Source organism: Pundamilia nyererei, unplaced genomic scaffold (assembly GCF_000239375.1).
Source record: "Pundamilia nyererei isolate P.nyererei 1_Seehausen unplaced genomic scaffold, PunNye1.0 scaffold00069, whole genome shotgun sequence".
Taxonomy (NCBI): Eukaryota; Metazoa; Chordata; class Actinopteri; order Cichliformes; family Cichlidae; genus Pundamilia; species Pundamilia nyererei.
Window position 1 is genome coordinate 2,267,715 of NW_005187470.1, and position 23,438 is coordinate 2,291,152.

A 23,438-nucleotide genomic window follows, 5' to 3' on the forward strand; every position below is an offset into this window, starting at 1 on the left:
TGCGGCCTGGAGAGCAGGGAGGGCAGGAAGGGACCCTAACTGCACACAAACCTCTTTCAGACACTGTAACTAGCTTTAAGTATTCATTTAAGTCACAGTTTTGCAGCTTGCAGAAATAAACTGTCACTGAATGTGTCTGTATCCAAACGCCCTTTGCGTAGACGTCATGCATGAGTATTGTCATGGGAAAAACGGGTTAATAAAAATACAAATTTGAAGATATGACACGAAATATTCAGCATTGCCCCATCTTTTAATGGTCCAATTGTTTATCTCTTCCAAGCTGGACGATGCCACACCTCTCTGAAAACTTTCCATGCAAATCCATCCGGACCTTTTTTAATAATCCTGCTAAGAATCAGACAAAAAAAAACAAACACAACACAACAAAGAAAAAAAACCACACAAACACACACTGAATCAGAAAAAACAAATATAACCGCAACAGCTCACAATGTGTGTATGATTTTATTTTAAGTATTTTAAGTATAAGAAATCATGGCATTCAGTGGCATTCAATTCAGTCTTGAGCTGCTACACAGTCAGAGCCAATGTGAGACAAAGTGGCTCTGAGACCAAAATGGCATGTTTACATAATAATTGCATATCTAAAAAAGGTGGCTCCACTCAGCAGCACACGCAGAGAGAAAACAGCCAACAGATGCTCGGATGGACTCCTGCGCATACACGTGCTAGTATACACAAACTAACAACCTCATCAAAACTCTCATAATGTTTCCTCTTTGCAATTCTGACCATAGCAATAAACAATACAGGCAATTTCTGGAGAGGAAACACGCTTCTCAACAGTTACAAACTTTTACTGCGATATTTGAAACCATTAAAGTTTTTTTTTCGTCTTTTTGCCTAGCAATTGTTTCCCCATAAAATTAACAGACAAAATTCATTTACCAGCTTCCAACGCCGAAGCGACTCCCTTACAGCAGATAGCACGGAGTACACCTCTCGCTCAAAGATGACAAACACTGTTACCTTGACAGAATGCAAAGAGGAATTTCCCACTAGGAAGAAGAAATAAATTTTCAGTCACAGATAAGCAGATAACTGTCCTCAGCTGGAAGCTGACAGTCAGGCTGTTTTGTTTACCTAAGAAAATGGACTCACGGTGAACTTCAAATGAAACAGATCTAATGCAGACGCACCCACAGCAAGTTTATAACAGACAAGGCATGCTGAAAAATAACGGACGTCAATCATCCCAGCTAAAGAGGTCCACTAACACGCTGAAGCAGGTTGAGCTACATCAACAAACAGATTCTGTTATTTGTACACATAAAAAGAATATAATTGGAGGAAAAAAGGAAGCCCATTTATGTGGATTCAGGGCATGGAGGTCATAGCTTGGTAAACACAAGCCCCATTAAAACTTGTTTTTGCAATGAACTTTTGTTCTCTAGAGATGCTGTGTGAAGATTCATGAATGTTCACAACAATATATATAGTTGATTCCTGGTTTAACAGCATGTATTAATTAAACAAGATAAACTGTGTACTTCCAGACAGTAAAGTACTTTTATTTGCTTGTCAAGTAAATAAGACACAGAAACTCCACAGCAATGCTATTTATAAGAGAACTGTAAGACCTCAACCGACAATTACAAAGACTGGTATCCACAGACAGAATCACCAGGCACCCATCGTGAAGTTAATCCAGCCATCAGCCATGGTTTCATCCATATCGATGAGAGATATTCAATAGTTCTACTAAAATATTTACTCAGATCCATCTTTACTTTATTGTCTTGTGATGTGTTTCTTATTATCTCAGATGCAGTATTTACATACATATCTGCAGCGAGTTGTCTGCCAGCTGCAAAGACCAAACACGTGCTTTTTGCATTTGGTGGTATCTCTGTGGTTAGGCTGTTGCAGAACCAAAAGAAGAAGGTGACCTAAGCTAAGATTCATGAGAACGTTAAGAAGTATATTCATAAGAATGTACTACTGAGGTATCTGCACTGTCTGTAAAAACCCTGAAGGAGCTATAAGAAATAAACCTCATGAAAAGTCATTAGGAGGGTTTAAAGTTATTATTATTTAAAGTTGTTATTGCATTTAAATAGTAGCTGTTATGTCTGTTAAGTCTGAAATGCACTATTATTCAAACCCTTAATTGAAGTCTTTTTATTTAACAAGAAAAATAAGGATGAGGCATTACATAGAAAAAACAAACTGAAACCCTCCTACACTGCTTTAAGTGCTTTAAAGAAACTAAATACAAGAAATGCCAGATGACAATTTCAACATCAGATGCGCTGCATGTACTTTCAAGATTATCTAGTAATAAGATGTGAAGCTGAATAAGGTCACAGAAAAAATAACTAAGAAACAAAGAAAACAAAACAAGTCTTCAAATCTTCTGACAATACCAAATCATTGATTCACAGTGTCATAAGAACTATGTTTGATTGTAAATTCAATTTGCATAGATAAAGTGCTCTTACTCATACATTAAAAATTAATACCAGGGAAAACAGCAAAACCTTCATCTTGCATTCACTGTTGCATCTTTTATCAATTTAGTACACTTTTATTCAGAGTTGGTCCAATATGAGCTTATTCTGGCTATTGCTAGCAAATTAAAGTTACGCTATCTGGACACAACTATTCATCACCAATGGGAACATATGCTATGAAGTTCCCCGTGCACAGTTTTTGTGCTGATGTTAACACCAGAAAAGGTTTCAAACCTTGCAGTTATTCAGTCAGCAGCGTGTTGGCAACTTTGACGCACCACACCCTTCAGCGCTTACAGACCCCAATCTGTACTCTATGTGGTCTGACACTTTGCGTCTGAGTTGCTGTGGTTGCTATAATACCACTCACAGTTGACTTATTTATATTTACTTATTACAACGATGGCAGCTGGACTGAAGGATAGAGATCTATCCGCTGCAATTTTCTTTTCAGTTCGAAGCACTATAACTGACACCATATACAAAGAAAACCCAACTTTTCTTCAGTTCTAATGATTTTCATGATAAAAGAAATGATTCAACTTTACAATTTCCCACACACTGCAGTAAGTTGCAGGATCTACTCTCACTTACATAATTGAAAATAAAACTAGCTGTACACCCGACTTTACCTGACATATTTTAGCTTAACAAACAAAATCAGGTACAACAGTTATTTGCATTGACATTGACCCTGTTTTGACCCATCTCCGCAATTTTCCTTGTAACTGCATTGGTCTTTACACTGCTTATACCAAGGCTCATATCGAGCTTTGGCTACTTCAGATTTAGCCACTTTCCTTTTGCTATCATGTTCAAACTGGGCATGTTCAATTGGGTGAGGGTGTTTAAGTCTCTCAATAAGGTTGCTTCATGGCTACAGCACACAAACAATATGTTAGCATATAGCCGTAACTGTGTGAGCAGCTATTTTCTGCATGAAAACGACATGCATGAAACAGACCAGCTCATAATTGGACATATGTGAGACTCACCAGGCAATCTGGGCCAAGCACACGGAAAATCGGCCGATCCCGACCCCTGGCCGGTCGATCAGTGCATCTTTACCAAAAAACACCAGAATTCGCAAATAAAGTAAAAACAGTTGATTTTACGTAATATATAACTAGAATTCTGTTAACATGATACAAGATATTTGAGGCATTTCCTGTACCAAAGCAAGCATAGCAAAGACACAAGAATGTAAACAACAAATTAATGCTTTGCAGCCAGTCACTGTTTTAGGCGAGAAAATTATGACAGGGCTTAGTCACCAGCTGTCATCCTTTATGTTGTCTTTTTGCCTCCTTAATTGCATACTTTATGCTCCCATCATAAAAATTACATAAAACACTAATTTAGATTAGTATGGCCTTAGTATTTCATAGCAGGAGACACTCAAATCTACGCCATCTAATCCAAGTGGGAACAGTAGGAGGCGTTCTTTCTAGAACAGGAAGCAATGACCCGTGATGGTGGAGGTGCCACTCTCTGTAGGAAGTTGCACATTTTCTTTTTCCTCCTTAGCCTTACCTCCTAGTGATTAGAGGAACATCTGCAAACACCGACAGTCCTCTCTGCTTCCCTCTTCATATTTTACACAAGCAAACTCCAGGAATCATTACCCAACATGAGCTCATCATTAGCACATTCATAATTCAGTGTAATGGATTATGTAATTGCTCCATTAATCACGGGAGCCACCCCAGCATACTTTCCTATGCGTTAGTTTAATTATGGGCAATGCTTCTGTTAAAACAGGTTCTGTTTGCAGTAGCTGATTCGAAAAGTCTATTTTCTACTGTGGGAACTTGTGCAGGCTGCAGTTTAGAGACAGCATAGAGTTCTTGTGGTACGCCCGCAGACAGCTCTTCAATAAAATGTGTCATGGCAGGAGGACACAATGAAAAAGTAGGCAAAAGGGCACATGCCTTTCAGGAAAGCAGTTGTCAAACTCGGGCATCACTTAAGTCACATAATTTACTGGCTTTTGCAACCTGTGTGATAAATATTCCAGTTATACACGACGGCTGGAAGTGTCTGAAAAAGATTAAGACACGTAGACATGGAGGTACTTGTCATCTGATTCCAGCAGCTGGCATGACTTGTGAGGACTTAATCCAACAGTGTCATCAGCTATTTGTCAAGGAAAAGAGATAGGGGGCTCTGCATTCCCTCCCCTGTACTATTGTTGGAATCTCAATGTGAAAGTCTGGCTACAGTCCTTTAGTTTGAGTGACATTTGGCTATCATCACCGAGGGACACTTGGTGTATTTCGGTCATCTCATCCTTATTAAAAAGGTCAGTGACAGGCAGAGCTCCCTGTGCACTCGTAAGTGCGCTGAGGGCTGACAAGAAGTAACAGCCTTTGTTGGGGGGAAAAAAACTGCTGTTACATAACAGAAATCACTCTGGATATACAGAAACTGCAGCATACTTATCAGTTATTTTCCTTGTGTGCTTTCTTCCCCCAGATTGTTCTCGCAGTGATGTCTTTCTTACTTTTGCCTTGTTTCTGCACTTGCAGAGAGAGCGCAAGAGTCGGAAAATTAATATGTATTTTATACTGCTGCATATATGGTCCAGAATAAACCTCCAGTCTAAATAGGACCTGAGTGACTGGTCCTTCAGTCACTACCTACACAAAACAAACAACTAAATGGTTTGTGGTTACTGTCAAGATGCTGGCAAAGCTTCACAAGGCTTAAAGCCTCCTGCCAATAACACCGCCTGAGCCAAACAGAAAGACGGTGAGAAACACACACAGAATAAAAGATGGCAAGAAATGTTTTTCCATTGTGAGGAATACACATGTAATGCTTGCGGGGGAAAAAAGAAGCTTAGGCATTCACCTTGCTGAACTGACATTTAAATAAGCAGGAGCCATTTTCTTCATCAATCTCTGCATCCCTCCCCTTTCTCCTGCTCCCTCCGTGCCACTGTAATTTGAAGCTGTCACAAACAAATCCCTCTCGCAGACCTTTCCAAATGTCAGGTTTTCGTCAAGCTCCATGACGGCCTTCAAGAATCAGACCCGCGGAAACTTTTGTCAAGAAAAAAAGAAAAAAAACAACAGGAAAAAAAGCAGCAGAGTTCAAGTACGTATGCATATTTATGGGCATTCACAAATTCACTCCTCGCAGAGTTACCAGAGCAGGGATGGGACTGAGCTACTGATCTGACAGTCACTTGACTCCACATTTTACAAGTATTGCTCGGGTTTTGTGCTCGTTCTGTGTCACAGTTGAGAAAATACTAGGATTTTATTTATTTTTTTCTCAGGCCAGCGGGGTTTTTCCTGGCTCACAATGTGCCCTTGGTGGGTGACTATACGTGGTATTTGCCCTGCAATGAATCTGTGTTATGTGATAGAAATATATGCATTTCTCTTTTTTGTAACTTTTCTACATGATAAGACAAAATGATCCGAGGTCTGTCTTTTGCAGAGATTATTAAAATAGCTGAGTCTTCTGTCCTCTTTGTCAACCACTTCTAATTTCTCACCAGGGAAGGCTTTTTAATATCTGGAATTTTGGTACCTTTGCCCTTTAAAGGCTCGGAATCGTATTATTATTTTTTATTAACTTTTTAAAAATTCATTCGAATTTTTTGGAAACAATGATAGGGGGGGCAAAAAGGCAGTTTTGACTCCAGTCTCCAGTGGCTACGCTAGAAGCCCAGAAAAATATGTGATTACCCTCAGAGACTAAGTCTTACGTGTGTATAAAAGCACATGTGCACTGCATGCCATTTAGGAAAAGTAGAAAAAAGAAAATATTTAGAAACAATTCCCCAAATCCCATAATAAAAATAATAATAACCATGTAATTACACATCGCTGAAGCTTCTTTTCAGCAACTGACCAAAACTAAACAAAATGGGGAGGTTGGACAATCTTCATAAAGTTTGTTCAGGGTCAAAACATTTGGAGGAAATACAAGAAAAAAGTAACAAAAAATACTTCCTTCAATAACAGACAGACATTGCACAGAAAGCTTGGCACAGGTCAGCGTCAATTCAGCAACTATATATTCAAACTGCATCATTTTAATAACCTCTGACACAAAGAAAGTTAACAAGAAACTGTTATCAGAGCGTGCGAATGTGCGAGAATGAAATGAGGGGAGAGCAAGACGAGCTAATCAGCTCTCGCTCTTCAGTGGCATTTCACGAACTCTCTGCTACTAGTTCAACGTGCACAAAATGAACCCCGTCATCAATAAGTGAGCACGCTGATATAGCACGAGTAGATCCAGGCTCCTTCGCCATGAGATGGGAGGAACATCCTATAGTAAAAAAATGGTAAATGAATTTTGAAGATGAACTGCTTAAGGGATAAAAAGTAGCTTCTTTGAATATGGTCATAAAAAAAAAAAAAGAAAATCTAGAAAGGAAAAGAAAATTACCCTCCCAGCATGAGTTTCTGGTATAGCCTGAACTGTAACATCTGCCTTTCTTAAGACATAGATCCTACCTATGAAAAAAGCTCCCCTTTCACAGCAGCATGTGCAAGATGCTGAGCAAGTAGTGGTGATGGACAGCAACAAGGACTTAGAGAGGTTAGAGCAGGCAAAGACGAGAGGGGAAAAAAATCTTTCTTTTCACTGTCAAGACGTTTTACTGCCATCTTCTAATCTATGCAATTGCAGTTGCACATTGTGTCAACATGTCCAGAAGGCCAGGCTGGTTTGGGATTTTTTTTTCTGCCACCCACCCCACTCCTAAATTTTTCCTCTTCGTTGCCTTGCATCAGGCACAGGATCTGAGGCTTTAATATGGTTGCCAGTGAGGCAACAGCCATTTAATAACAATGCAATAGTTCCTCACAGCAGTAGTCCAGTGTCGCTCATACACCCCGCCGGGTGCAGATGGTACATTGTCTGTGATTTACGAAAACATTCTACTTTCAGAAATGTTTTTCCTTTCTCCCCAACACATCCGCTGCACCTTTTGTCAGCAATATTTAAGTCTCTTCTTGATAGAAACAACACACTTTTTGTCTGAAGCCCATGAAGTCATATTTCGTAACAGGTCAGCTAAAGTGGCTACCCCCAGAGGTGATGTGAGAGTGCATGTTTGTGTGTGCATGTCTGTGTGTGTGAGAGTGTATGGTTTAGTGGGAAGCCTCTCACATTTGCCTCAAAGCCTCCCGCAGTGGGGGACATCTGGAGGAGGCGTTGCCGAGTAAACAGAGAAAAGAAGAAGAGTTCAGGCCTGAAATATCATCCTACAAGGACGGAGCTGGCTTTCATTTCATACAAAGGGGGGAGAAACGGTGGTGGAGATTTATTCAAATCAAAATGGCTAATGTTGCCATAAGCCAGTCACCTTGCCAACTTACCCTAAAACTCATTCTTTTTATCAGTGCCCCTTCCCCTGACTCACTGCTGAGAGCAATTAGGGCAAAATTTGATGAAAATGACCAGTAATTCAGTGTAAAGAAAAAAGCTTCCAAGTAACCATTTCACAAGGTAGATGTTCATTATGAGCCAGCAGGAAAGAGCCTCCTCTTAATAGAGTGCCAGCCATAAACATCCCTCATCATCACCGGGCCTGCCATTTGATCTCACCTCTGGGGATTCTGTGCTGGGCAGCTTCATTCATTTCTTCTGTGTTTCACTGTCTGTTTACTCAGTAATGGACTCTGCCCAGAGAGTTGTTAAGGGGAACAAAGTGAAAGTGCCCGACACTCTGCTGTGGCGGTGATTAACGACTGAATTAGAAAACAACTCCGGGTCACCTTCTTTAACATTGTGATGGATGATCTCTTGCGAGAATTTGATAGCAATTGTTATAGGTGTGCCAGGATCTGGATCACAGGCGGGGCAAAGCGACGGCGCGTTTACAGTGCGGATCAACTTTTCCACGAATCTGCGAGCGGTAAACACTGTGCTGTAATTAACAGCTAAATGCAATAAAACGAGGCTTTCATAGTAAGCACCTCACTGATGAGGGTGCATGCAATTGTGTCCACCACTGTCTGTAAAGCTTTAGTTAGTGTTGCCCTACTTCAGCTGTGTATATGCCATCTCGCCTGTCACAGGCAGTTTACAAGACTGGGAACGAGGGTTGCCATCTGTCCCACCTCTATGGGGTGCACAGAGGGACGTTTTGCACAGTTTTGGCATGCCTGACTTCCCCTAATGCTGCACAAATGTTTAGAGACATTACATAAGCAATGAGACCTCCACTAGCATGGGGGGAGGGGTGGGGGTGTGGAGATGGATATGTGCATTAGAGGACAAGAAAAAAGCCAAAGAGGAAACAAGATAAGAAAGTGTGAGACAGCAGCCCTGGTCTTTTCATTCTTCTTACCAACTGCACTTTCAGACATATAATAGCGCTACAGGGCTACACTGGCGTTGCTATAGGGTGTATGTGAAGGGTAAATATGAATAAGTGCAGTTTGAAGGCATTTGAAATGCCAATACCTCACATGGGGTGTTTTTCATACCATCAAAGCACAGCTGCAATACTTTATACCACAAAGTATCTGGTAAGTGACGTGTTCTACTGTGTTTGATAAAAGCAGTGTGTTGCAAGATGTTGAAATGCACTGTCTCAAAAGCGGGGGCAAAAACAGTTTGTTTCAGAGATCCTACAAACAAAAGCTTCTAAATTTCCCTAATATGTTAAATGCATCAGCCAGCGCCCTATAATAGCATCAGCAACAATTCCCTAAAATTAGGGGGGTGAATGCTTAAGGATAGATCAAAAGATCAGATCTAATTCTTTATCTGACTGTAGCTGAACTTGGAGAGGTAAAAAAAAACCTCACACAACAAAAAACAAAATTCACTGGTGATACTGACGCCAATTACATTTATATTTTGCAGGAAATTGAGAAGGAGAGGAACAGCAACTTGATGCACAGACCACTGAGCGCACCCCTGCCAAGGAGAGGTTTAAAATACTACAACATGTTGCAACAGACAGCCTAAACTCGCTGTTCCCTACTCATTTTACAGCTCATTATACTCACTGCCCTCACTGAAAGCTACCTAAGGAGAGACTGGGAAAGAAATGCCCAGCTATCCACACGTTAAATTTACTCAACCCACATCCGAACTATACACAGTCCACACAGGTGTACTGAGCTGCGTCTTTCACCTCGAGCATCTTTTGTCCGCACAGTGTATCACATTTACATCCCAATTTAGAGAATGACCCACATGCTGCTGATTCCATTTGGACAGAAATCTTAATCTAAGTACCAAAACTGAGCAGCCCCAGTGTTGATGTACTTCAATCACTGATGTTGCAGCATGGCAGTAATGAGATGGTGCTACTTACCCTCACCCACCCACTCACCCACCAGTATTACACCTCAAACACTCCCTGCAGTGACCTCAGTTGCTGATTTTATCACTTCCTTGTATTGCAAACGTACTTCAAGTTTATCTGTGTTAATGGTGCCATATGAAATGTGTACATATCTATAAAGACATCTGTATGTATAAGATGAGGCAATGCAATACAGTTTCATTAACTGGGCTGATATACAGATACACACGGCTAAGCTGCAGATGCTGTGTGATAAAGTGTTGGGTACAGCATGCTTCTTAGGCCGACTCGCTGCTGTTCTCATGGTGGTCCCCCTTCCTTCGTAGCCTGCCCTGCAATTGATAACGTCCACTAATTTTTGTTTTTCGGGAACCAGCGCCCATCGTGTGATTGCGCTTTTTTGGGTGTGTGTTCTGTTATTTTATATTTAAGCATATGTCTGTCTGTGGTTGTGCGTGCTAGCATGTGTGAGAGAAAGCTCATTTTCTCTGCCGCGCACCAAAGGAATAACCTCTGAATTAGTATTCAGTAATGAGACAGGGTGTGGGAATGATGGTGAATTTGTAAGCACGCACCATCTTCCCTAATTCCATTTAGGAGTCCTGTAAACACTTATAAATGCAGCAGATAGTTACAGCAGCACCCCCCCTGTCCTCCCCTCCTGCTTTCAGCTCTCATCAGGCTCACACATCTCCAAAGAAACCAAGGGCAGGAGAGGAGGAGATACTGCAAATCACATTATGGGACATGAAATTAATCCAGCCTCCCCAAACATTTGGCCTTCACACAGTTTAACCTTGAAACTGCTTTTTACTTCCTTGCATGAAGACTTTATAAAAACCCCCTCTGTCACATCCAAGAGAGCAAGCCTGACATTACAACAATGGCGCTGCCGAGGTAATAATTCAATAGGATCCTTCACCGTGCTGATGATATGTTGTAATTTCATTTCACTTACGTCTGTTTCATATTGTAATACACAATTGAGTAGGGGCACTTTACGTCCCAAAAGACCACTTCCTCCTAAGATAATAAAAGCCTTTTGTGCTTGCCTTTGAGAAATCCTTGGTGGATTATGTGAGTGCAGATTTGGGAGCACATCAATTAATATGCATTAAACGAAAGTGTATTAAGTTATGAAAAAATAATTAATAACTCTAATTGCTGTAGTGCTGCTTTGCCAAACGACTCATACCTTAATGCTAACAAGATGGTCTCTGACACGGCCAACAGGGGCCAAAGTACAAGCGCTGCGTGACCTTTTGCACTGCTGAAAGACAATGCACCTACACTTTATTACACGGGCACATCGCTCTCCCCTGATACTAATGTAGAGTGGTGCAAGGTAAAAGCACAGAGTGGCTGTTGCAGTGCATCCACTCCAATAACAGCAGGGAAAAAAAACTGCCAGCCAACTCAGAAGCCACATGAGGTTCAGCCTTACTAGTTTCAGTCAGAATAAAATACATCTGTTTGTGTTAGCGAATACTGTAGATCTCTTATGCACACCCTATCGCTGGATCTTGTCCCTTTGTATAGTACAGAGAATAGTGCTGGCACAGGATTCCACTTTACCCGTTACCACGAAAAAGACATCCACAGCTCTAATTATCCTTTACCCCTGTGTAGCTCTGGAGAACACAACTGCTGCTACTGTCAATGAAATTATAGGAAAGGGTGGGGGTGGGGGTTGGTTAGCGATGATAGTCCCCCTCTAACCACACCCACACTGAACACACGCGCTCTTCAATGTGCGTAAAAGTGAAGACTCACAATGCCTTAAGAGAAAAAGCAAAGAAACGGGAATGACAAGTAAACTATTTCTTTGAGATATCTTTTCAATACAGCATTTCTAAAGGTGAGAGGAGTTTTCAAAGCATGAGATAGTACCTCTTGCTCAGTAATGACATCTCTTGTTGCCGTGAGTAGCAAAGACCTTGTTTCCAAGTTCTCTGCTTTGACCAAGAGCAATCTGGGGCCGGATTTACCGTCTCGATCAGTTTCTACGGCCACGTTTTTCACAGCAGAAAAAGTAAACATTAAAAACACTATCCCAGCTTTCAGCTAAATCAATCTTCACTTTGCTTGGAAATAATGAGCACGTTGAGCGAGCTTCAAATGAACACCGTTGCTCCCGGGCTCGTCAGCTCTACGCAGTCACATCACACAGGCACTTTTGAGGAACGCAGGAAAAAAAAGACGACTAGTCTTAGCCTTCAGAGACCAATTAAAACACATATTCAAATTGACCTAAAAGAAGCGTAATAAGGCATTCGTTTATGGTGCTGTCCCATACCCATGGTTTCACCCGTTTTTAGATACACTGCAATTGTTTTCAACCCTGACAAACAAATAATCTCACCAGAGTGGAAAACTGAAAAAAAACCCTCTCCCATCTCATCTCTGCAGGATCAAAGACTACATCGAGATGTAGCGAGCACGTAATTTTCACACAACATGCACACAGGCTCATTCAAAGGACATGAAGGCAGAATTTACCAGCTCTGTATGCACAGCATGCATACATTAGTTGATTCTTATTAAAGCCCACAGTGAACATTAGATCAGCATCATTACTATCTACAAAGAAAATACACTGAAAATAGACATCTTGTTAGCTTCACAATTCAGCAAATATGGGAATTACACAGCATGGTGTACTAAATGCTACACGTGTCACTATAGCACTGAGCAAGGCAGCTGCAAATAATCAGTTGTTTAATCTACTAAAGGTCAAAATAAAGAAAAATGCCAAATGCAACTTTCCAGCACTTCAAAATGTTTCCCTCCACCCAAAACCAAACACATTCCATTCAAAGAAGGTTTAAAACAGTGAAAGAGTGACATTTTCAGGGAAATTTTCTTCCAGTCTACTAATTAATTAAAGCAATAGAACCTATTAAGAAAACAAACTTGAAATGGAAATGAGACATTCAGGCAGCTCTTCAGCCAGTCAGAATTTTAACCATGACATATTTGGCAGCACAGCCCAGCGGGCAGGCTACGCAGCAACTCTAAAACATGCTCCCTCTCCCTTCCACAGCACTTCTTGGGAAGCCGCTCTCATAAATCCCTTCTAATGGTTGCTGGCGAGGGAACTTTTTAACACAGAACTTAGCAGCCACTGTTATTCACCCATATAGCGAGAGTCTTGGGATGATGGATGGTAATAAATATTGCACGGGGCTAACAGAGGTCCCCTCAGAGACGTTCAATTGCCTTGAGTGATAGGGTGCTGCTCGGCAACACAGGAGAGGATGGCAGAGGGCAGGCTCTTCACGGGGTCGGCTAACTGAGTCTGTTCAATTTCCTCTGTGGAAACATGACAGGTCCCATTCTAAATGATAACACTGACTCACAGTGTGGGAAGGTGAGCCTAACAAAGGGTGCCTTCTGCAAAAAAATATGTATCTTAACGCATGTGTAGCGATTTTATTGGTTATGAATGAGGAATTGATCCACTGTGGACCAGGAGTAATTGTGAATGTAGAATACCGCTCTGTGTTAGGAGCTCTTTCCTGCTGCACTTTTGCAGTTTATCGTTTTTTTCCTGACAAGGGAGCTCTGTTGAGCTGATCTGCCCACCATCTTAACTGCTTCCTTGACAATGGCTGACAACAGAGCAGATGTCCAAGCTGCACACATCTGTAACAGTCTGATATTCCTTAAGGCGCACACGCCCCCCTCCCTTCTCAGTCAATACATGCACAGACAAAGAGGTCACCTCTTATTTAGCTTGCAGTGATCCAATTATTTACTTTGATTATATCAAGATTATACTTTTTCTTTTGGTGTGGGTGCTGGATGGAAATTATCTTAGTTGACAAGAATTAATTACTGACGATGATGTTTTTAATGATGAGCGATAAGGAATTGGGATAACCCCGGTTCTTCATTAATCCAACACGTGTCCTGTTGTCATATTTTCAGAGTAATCAGTGAATTAATTAGTCCAATAATATGTAAGAATACTTTAGTGGGTGTAATTAACAAGTTAACACAAGGCAATTAGCAGCTCATTTATACGCTGCCTGCACCTAAAGGTGGCTGTAAACAGAGGAAGCACTTTCTTTACTACTTTTTTTAAAGTTTACCCAACCAGAAGTGATACTTTATTCCAGCTGCAAATAACAGCTCAGCAATTAAAATAATATACACTCACCTCTATGTAAAATACAGCTAACTGATTAAGAGCAGGGACTACAGAAAACAGCTCATTATTCTCCTCTAGCGGTTTTCAAGTCACATCGTCTATGGGATCAAGAGAACGCCATCCACTTAACAACTGTTAAGTTAATCAGTTTCTAAAATCTTACTTTTATTTGGCAAACTGCACCTCTGCAGCTCCACACTAAACCACCAAATCCTTTCAGGTGAGTTTCCTCGGGGCAAAATGTCATCAGATGCAGGTGTTTGATCTTCTATCTATTTGCGGGGCCCTGCAATTCAAAAAAAAAAGTTTAAGGGGCCCTCTGATCCTCCGTAACCATGCGTGACAGCTTATTGCAAAGCGTCTCCAAAAGAGGTCTTAAAATGTGTGCAAGGACACAAACACGTGAATGGTCAGTGACATTGTGATGCAGCAAATGTACTCCTGTTGGGATGACTTGTGTGCGTGCGTTTTGCGCGTGCGTTTCTCTTTCTTTCCTTTTTTGTTTTAAGAGACACAGACTGAGCAGCGAGGAGCGCTGAAGATTACACAGGATGACGTCTTCTACAACACTATTATGCCTACAAAAACTCAGTCATTCGGATCAAGCATGGGGTATTAGAGGATTTATGAGCAAATAGTCTCGCTGGAAAGCACAACACAGCCTGTACAACTCCACAGCCATTCAACAGACACTCTACTAATGCACTTCCTATTTTCTTTTAACCGACACGCACTCCGTGAGGGGTCTGGCTGTGTGCAAAAACAATACACTCCGCATGCCTTTGCCGAACAGCTACCTTTCGCCATGTAAAGGTGAGGAACGTAAATGTCAACACTGTAAGGAGGGAAACGCGGTCCGGTCGTGTCCACATTTGACACAGCGTGCTATATACGTGGTCAGAAATAATTTCCCTCCCGTGTGTACAACCCACCCCGACCGACCATTCCCCCATCTTCATGGCGCAGTAAGGTGGACACACATGGTCAGAGCCGTATGCGGACCCGAAACCCAACGGCGGCCAACTCTCTTTTGAACCCCCCTCCTCACCACCAACACCACCATCCCTCCTCCAAAACTGAATTACACGAGTTAAATCTGCACGGCTGGTGTTGCTTCTGTAAATGCAGTCTTACCTGGATGAATGGTATCAGATAGCAAGTTGAGAAGCCGACTTTTTTTTTTTTTTTTTTTTTTTTTTTAGGCACACGTCGGCGGCAGCATCATCCGCTTCGGGGACACGAAATAAGATTTGGAGTAATTCTGATTCCACCTTATTATTAATCCTCCGCGCGCTGCACGAGCGGCTTCTCTCGCGGGCTCTCTCTCTCTCCCCCTCTCTTTTTCTCTTTTAGGGGCAGGCGAGAAGAAACAACCGGATAGAGAGGAGTGATAGCCGAGCAGGTAACGAGCTACAATGTGTTGAAGCGAGTCCTTGTTTATTCAAATACGACGGAGCATAAACGCCGAGTAGGTGTCTAACTGCTTCTCTGCTTTATTTTACCTCTCTCTCTTTCTCTCTCTCTTTGGCTGTAGTCACACTATGTCTAACTCTCTTTTTTATAAAGGCGGGGTCTTGGGTCGTTTAAACCAATGACATAAACCAAGAAGAAGAAGAAGAAGAACACCCCCACCACCACCACCACCACAAACACACACACACACACACACACACACCACCGTCTCCCCCCCCTCTCTCTGTTACACACACACCTTCCTCTACCGCGGTGAGCATAAATGATGCGGTCATTTTTGGTTTCTTCCTCTGGAATGACCGCATCTGTCTCTCTCTTTTTAAAAGAGTTTTTAAAACTGAGATAGTTTTAGTTTCAGGTGAGGAGTGCTTTTCTTGGGGAATGCCTTTTTTTTTTTTAAATTGTGATGCTCAGAGCATTGAAGATAAGTTCAAGAACTCTTAAAAGTTAACTATCTGATGTATTGCTATATGTGGCTTTTTTGTCAAACTTCTGCTTCTCAGTTCTTAAAAACTGTACCAACTATTTTTTTTTTTATCACTGTGTTGAGGCTATATTGTTTTTAAGTATAGTTCAGTTTCTCTGAGCTCATTGTTTTGGTTCCGTGGCCTGCTGTTATTATTTTTCTTTTTTAAAAAAAAGATGATTTCACCTTTTATATAAATCACAGTAGAGTGCTAGTTAATTCAATGCATGTTTAGGTTTATAGTACCAAATCATATGATCAATAATATAATGCAATCTTTCAAGATTCTGCTCAAAACTAAAATCTGACTCTGTTCTGCACCTTGTCTTTTATCCTGTCTTTATGAGCCTGGTTCTGCAAGGGATTTCTTCTTGTTGAAAGGGAGATTTTTCTTCCCACTGGTTGTTTGTTGGAGTTTTCTCTTTATTATTGAGAAATGACAATATAAAACACCTTGAGGTGACTGTTGTTTTGATTTGGCGTTGTATGAATAAGACTGAATTAAATTGCTCTACCCTGCATTTTCTAAGATGATTCCTTAGAAGCAAGCACTTTGCGACAGTGGTAAGGAAAAAAACTCTCTTTTAACAGGAACAAACCTCTGTCCTGCAAAGTCTGAGCCAATAGTAGAATAAGAAAGGGGTGGTTCAGGGTTCAGGGTCACCTGATCTGGCTTTAAGTATAGTTGCAGTAGCTAAAATTAAGAAATAGGAATAGGGCATTGACCAATGGGATCAAATCAAACATATTGGAATCATAATCTTAATCACTTAACAGCACCACCACAACACTTTCATCTCACTGCTCTGATCAGCGTTGTTTGGTGCACCACTCAGCCTTTTTCATTGAAAAGTTACAATAAAATCCCTGTAAAATTCCTGTCTTTCGCCAAATGGCAGAGAAAACCAGCATCTAGCCAATCATGAATAGTTTAGGAAGTTCTTTGCCTTTTATCTTCATTTTAAATCGCTGGCACGTCAAATCTCAAATACTTGGCGTTAACTGTAAAATATGCCATAGCAGTCAGTTCTGGCTGTTGGTCTGCCAGTGTTGCCTGAGAGCCAGATTATCTGTGTGTGGTCCAAATTTCAACTAGATGCGATGTGTGCACCGACCCCGACTTCCACTAACATGGATGACAAAATGTTGCATGCCTGTCACATAAATTCTACCCAACTTCATAGGGTGATAAAAATTTTACAAGCAAATATGTCAAAATTATTCTTTCTTTCTCTCCATACAATGCTACCGCACAGAATTATGAATGTACCAGCAGTGCTTTAGTCTGCAGTCAATGTATAATTTATGGAATTGCTTTAACATACTACTAAGATGTTATAGGAGACTGTACAAGGCTGTGATATTTGTGTTTCACCCCATTACATTGTACCGATGATTAATGGTGCTCTTTAGTATGGATCACTGTGGGATGCTGCTGACTGAAAGCTCATAAAACAGCACAGCCAAGTGAGTAAAAGGTGAAGGAAGGGTAAACCTTGTAGATCTAAGGAGAGACACACTTAGATTTTTTTATGTTCGCTCTGTGTAGAGGGAGCGTTTTTACAGAAAAGGAGTTGTACAAATCTCAACAACCCAATATTGATTATGTTAGGAGTTCCTTTGCTTTCTCTAAAGTGATTATTCTGCAAGTAGTGCCGTGGCTTTTGTAAAGGCAGAGAATTTAATTTAGTCCTAGACATGGTTTAACTGTGCTGTACACTGGACTCACCCATGCTCAATTGATTTGACAAGAATATACAGCAAAGAGCACGTCCCCAGTTTTTTTGTGAAAGCGTGGGGCGCATGGAGGACAGCACATGATTGATTTTTACTATCTTTTTTTTGGAACTTGTTGCACAAACGACACACATTGATTCATATGATTAAACCATGAAGAGGTTGCCTCTGATAAACATTTTGAACGCTGCTACAGATTCAAGAAACCACAATGCATTTCTATATCTCATTCTCAATCTCATTACATTACAGAGCAAGCCATTTTTTTTAACTTTCTTATTGCTCTATTCTGCCTGACCTCCCTTCTCTATTGGTCTCTCCATCAGTGATTGCCCACCTTTTGTCAGAACACTGGCTATATGTGGGGGCTGGGCAGCTTATAGCACAAGAAGACAAGAATTGAACTGAACTCGGTGAGATAATTGGAAAAATGGAAAATGGTGGCAGAAAACTGTGACTATTTTATGATATCAGATACTCCATTTTCACACTAAAGGAAGAAACACATCTACAGTAGTGCCACTTTGGAAATCCTTAATAATTTTCTATTTTTCCTTACAAAGCTGACCTGAAAACGTTTCGCACAAGTTGCAAAACAGAACCCAGTTAATTAAAAATGACAAAGTAGTGGTGTTTTTACAGAAAAACCATTGAGTGTTATTTATCTTTCTAACCCACCTTGTTTCCTGCAGCAGCATGCCTGTAGATCGCAGTTGAAAATTATCTTAATATGAGGTTCAAGTATAAATATGAGGCCTCTAAAGAATCCCTAAAGTCTGTCCTTCACAACACATGTCTGTGGAAATGTATCATGGCCCAAACAAAAGAGATTTCAGAGGACCTAAGAAAAGGAATTGATGCTCATTGAGCTGGAAAAGGTCACAAAACCATCTGTAACCATCTTTGGACTTTGCCTGTTATGTATCACAATCAGACAGATTGTGTACAAACGAAGGAAATGTGAGACCATTGTTACTCCCCAATAGCAAGATCTAGAACAGCCTCTGATATGCTGCATCTGAGCCATTACAGGTTGTTATCATAGATGGACAAATGAATTGTGAATTATATATAATTCTAAAGGAAAACTGCTCTCGAACTGAATGTCAAAAGAAGGTGAGTCATGCAGCAACCATTAGCACAAATGTTGATCCTGAAAAGTTTTGGAGTGGCAATGTCAAAGTCCTGTTCTTAATTTAGAATAAATGTTGAGGAAGTCCCCGAAGCAAGCAGTTTATGTGAGGAAGCTCACCGCCACATCACCAGTGGGCTAAAATTCTTCCAAGCCAGTATGCAAGCCTGATCGACGGTACTGGAAACCTTTAATTCATTTGTCTTTGTATTTTACTTACTTATAAGAAATGCTGATGCCTTAAGCCATATTTATGCAGAAATATAGAAAATTCAAAAGGATTTACAAAGCACTGTACTACATGGCTGCAAAAACATTTACAAATAAATGACAACCCACTGCAAAACGGCATACAATAATCACAAGCAGCTAATGTAATCTGTATATAGAAGCAGAAATCTCTTTAAATCTTCCATTCCCACTGCTCATGCTGCATGCTCTCTGTTTTCCTTTGTCAAACTTAAAGTTAAATCAGAGCCAGCAATAAGATTTTATTGTGCTCTTTTATCATTTTAACAAAAGAATCGACAACCTCAAGTCAAAAAAACACTGGAGGGATGCACGCTATCAGATCCCCTTTAAAGCAACATTGTAAACAAATAGGAAAGTGCCATGTTACTTTTTTTTTTATTGTTGAACATGCAAAAAACTGTGATCTGCATTTCACATCGAATCCACCACTGCATCAACATAAAAGATTGGTGGAGATCTGTGGGGAGTTTTGAGTACTGGAGGAATTTATTCTATGCTGTAAGAAGAGGAGGTAGGGTTCAGTGTAGAGCCATATCAGACCTTCTCATGTTGAACCCTGAACTCAATCTCCATACTCACAAATTCACATGCAGAGTTCATGGCGAGTCCCCTGGAGAGCTGTGCAACATGCTATCTACACTACGGTCTCTGGAGACACACATCTTTCAATCTCCAGATGAATTATTGAAGGCACACCACCCCCACCATGTTTTTTACATCGGTTGGAATTAGTTGTTGCTCCAGAGTACAAGGACCATGTTGCACTGGAGGTTCGAGGGGCGAATTTATTTAAATTTATTTTTCCTCATGTTGTTTCTAGTCATCCCCCCACCTATATTTCAGTTCCCCTCCTATGAATCAGTTGCTTTCCCTTGGTACTTTACTCCCACCTTGAAGACTCTTTTCAAAAGGATTTTCCCCACGTACTCAGCTCAATCGCAATTTTCATGCAACTGCTCATCGCCACACTTTCCATTTCTTGGTAAGTTATTACAGTCTGATTTCTCTGTTTTTTTGTATTGTTTTTTTGTTTTTGGTTGAGTTGTAAAATATATTTATTATCTCTAATGAATAAAAACAAATCAATAATAACATGCACGGCTGCCAAAGCATGCCCCAGCACTTGTTTAAGTTGCAAAGATCAGTATGCATCATTGCTCCTACATGCTCAACATATATGAAGGCTGCACCACGCACCCACCCACCTACAACCTCTTTTTTTTATTTTGCTAATAAGGAAACAGGGCTTCACCATGCAAGAATAAAGAGGGGGTGAACGGCTCAGACCCCCAATGGGTCTCCTTGAACTTGTGAAATAGGATTGACACCACACTCAGAATGAGCTCACCATGTAGGAACAGCAGACTGAGCCCCCCCAGGATGCTAAGCTGATTCAATTCCCCTAATGATGTTTGTAATTTAGGAGGCTAATGACATGCACTATGAACTGGAAGATTGTGTTTAGGAGATGCCTCTCGGAGTCAAGTGTTGCCTTGGCGAATGCCTCCTAAGAAATTACACAGAATACGGGAACAAATTACCACAATTTACATTTTGGGACTTTGATACATGGATTACAACAAAATTATTTATAATAAGTTATGATGTAATTTGTGAATAAAACCTTTTTTTTTTTTTAAATTTTCATCTCTTTCAAGTGTGAGTCTGATGTCCTTGAGGGGAATCCAGGATTAAGTCATATAAGAAACTGAAAAATGCAGATATTTGCATTTGTACATTTTCTTGCATACGTTGAGTGATGTTGATAGTTTGATGACAACTTCTTGCATACCTTAAATAATCTACTGTTATGCTTAGACTGAAACTGAAACTGAAATACGCAGACATGTAGTTTTCAGTGGTGCAAGATCCAAAAATGCTGGATCATGAAATTAAGCTGAAATGTTCTTTTCTTCAAGGTGGTTAAAATACCTTTGTGGTCTGACCCAACTTATTTGTTCACATCAAATAAAGAAAAAAATCACAGTCTTAGAAGTCTCTGTGACATATTGAATGAACCCAGTGTAAAAACGGTACCCCGCCCCCTTCTTTAAGTCGGATTTTATGGCCCAATCCGAAGTGTACAGTTTTTACTTTGCAGGTCAAGACAACAGCATATTCTCATAAACAGTTTACATTTTGTGGCATCGGTGCTAAGAGATCCAATAGATCTTTTGTAACACCCCTCCCCCCTCTCAATTTGGCTTTGTGTACTCTAATTCTGCTAATTTGGTGTTTACCCTTTGGGTGTACTGAAGCTTACTTCCTGTGTGATGAGGATGTCTGATTTTTAAAGATGTTTCGCACTGTCTATAGATCGGCAAATACACGTGCATGCACGTGTCCTTGCGTGAACACGTGCGTATATCTAAATGTGTGGCAAAAAACATTTACGCCAGAGCAATCACACAGGAGATATGGCGACAGTACTCAGCACGATGTACATACACAACATATTGATATGATTACTCCACAGGCTGCTCCCTTTGTTTTAGGCTGGTCATTAACAACCTATTTGAAGACTTTGTCAATAGGTGCCAAGACAACAAGAAGCAACATCGCCCCCTCCGTGCTCGACACCCCCCCTTCATCCACTTGCCTTTCTTTTTTCTCATTAATATGGAAATGAGCTGCTTATTGTTGTTAAAGAAAGGGAAGAAAGCTGTCATGTCTTTGGTGACAGACTCAATGGATGTGTTTGGATTGCAGGGTTTGCTGTTTTCCGAGAGCATGTCTTATCTTTGTTTAGGCAGCGAATCAAAAATGTAAACATCACTTCATTAGCATCTGTCAGGAAGCTTAACACTATGATTTTTAATGCATGGCTAAACCTCTGAATAGGCCTTGTTATTCTGTCTCTTCTTTTATCTCCACTTTTTGTACTAGTTAATTTCTCAAAGGGAAACTTACTTAATCCTCTGCATTTGTTCGCAAAAGCTGTATTGTGTAGCTCTGCTTTCTCCTTCTGCTAGAACACCATTTACTAGACTTGGGTTATTGTACTTTCCATGTTGGCTGGTGATCGCTTTTGGCATTTTTTTCTCATTCAGAGATCAAAGAAATATTCGTTTTCTATTTCAGTCAGATGAAACTCCAAAAACGAGTTTTTGCTTTGAAAAAACAAAAGAAAAAAAGAATTAAAGAGAAATTTGATGCACTATTCTTAACCTTTACATGAGATCAAAAGATTTATATTTTATCCAATCACGGGTGCTATCAGCATCCCACTTCATCAAGGCTTACCCCACACCCAGCAATTACTTCAAGTGTACCTGCACATTGTGGAGTGATATTATAATTACTAGGACAAGACCGAAAATAGTCAAGATTAGGTAAATGCAGCTACTTATCTCAATTAAGGACTTTGTTTATATCTAGATTTGCCCGTTGCAGGGTTGCATACGCATCAGAGCTTATTTTCAGTTGTGCAAAAGGATTTGACCTCCTCAGGGACTCATCAGCTGCTTGTTTTCGCAGCTGCAATCTTCTAGATTTCATCGCTAGGCTGAAGCACTTCTCAGATTGAGTTACACTGTTAACGAATGCATGCTCAAAGTCAAAGTTCTCCCCACAAAACACTGTGGCATACAGATAGCTCCTGAGATGACAGATTTAAACTAGTAAATGTCAGCTGCTCCTTGAGGAAGGTGTGCTGGATAACGGGCTGCGGACTCCCTTGTGTAACAACCACTGGGTAAATCTGTGAGTTTAAATCCAACAAAATTGACAAAGATTGTTGATTATGCTTGTCTGGGAGAGTGATAGAAGTGTCAGCGTTGTCAGATGCAATGTAGTTAAAATTTTTATTGGAGTATATGAAGGAAATTGACTCAAAAATAAATGAACGTGAGGGGAAGAGGATATATTTGTAACACATCAGGGTATATTCAAAACAAAAAATATCATGGTCAGACAAAAGAGAAGCCGTGTTCAAAAGGTCAGTGATATCCATCTATCCATCCATCCATCTTCTGACAAGTCAATGACCATCTCCAGTGTCCACTCTCTGTCAGATTGTTTGCTACATTTGAGTGTTTAACAGGCTCTTCCATGTGATTTTCTAAGCCTTTTAGTTTTTCTTTGCGTTTCCCTGTTTCCCAGCATTCCCTGTTTGGTGGAAGAGTGGCTTCTTCATCAACTTGGTCCTCCCTCTTTGAAATCCTTCACTGGAGAATTTAGCGGATCACCTCACCTGCCTGCTCACCTTCCTAAACCTCTTTCTCAGAATAAAAAAAGACCAATGCTCAGGCAAACTAAGCAAGCAGTTAGCTTACTTAGTTTCGATCTCAAACATAATCACCTGAAACATTTCTACACCCTTGCCTGTGGACTCACCTGCATGGGCCTACCTCTCGTCTCTCTCAGTGGATACTGTACCTGTGAATTGAACTGTCCCCTGGGATCCCATTGGCTGACATCTCAATCTGCATTTGCTTGTTGTTGCAAATAACTTCATCTGCAGT

General features: G+C 40.6%; 1 protein-coding gene across 2 annotated transcripts in view; it reads right to left on the reverse strand.

Moving 5' to 3' along the window:
• The window catches only part of LOC102209184 (C-terminal-binding protein 2), a 94,144-nt gene extending 78,699 nt beyond the window's left edge, over positions 1-15,445 (reverse strand). The window contains exon 1 of one of the 2 annotated variants that reach the window (XM_013911670.1): positions 15,050-15,445. The gene's annotated coding sequence lies outside the window, so the exon portion shown is untranslated. The remainder of the gene's footprint in view (positions 1-15,049) is intronic. The other variant, XM_005736485.2, reaches the window with a different exon arrangement.
• Positions 15,446-23,438: the final 7,993 nt, after the last annotated feature.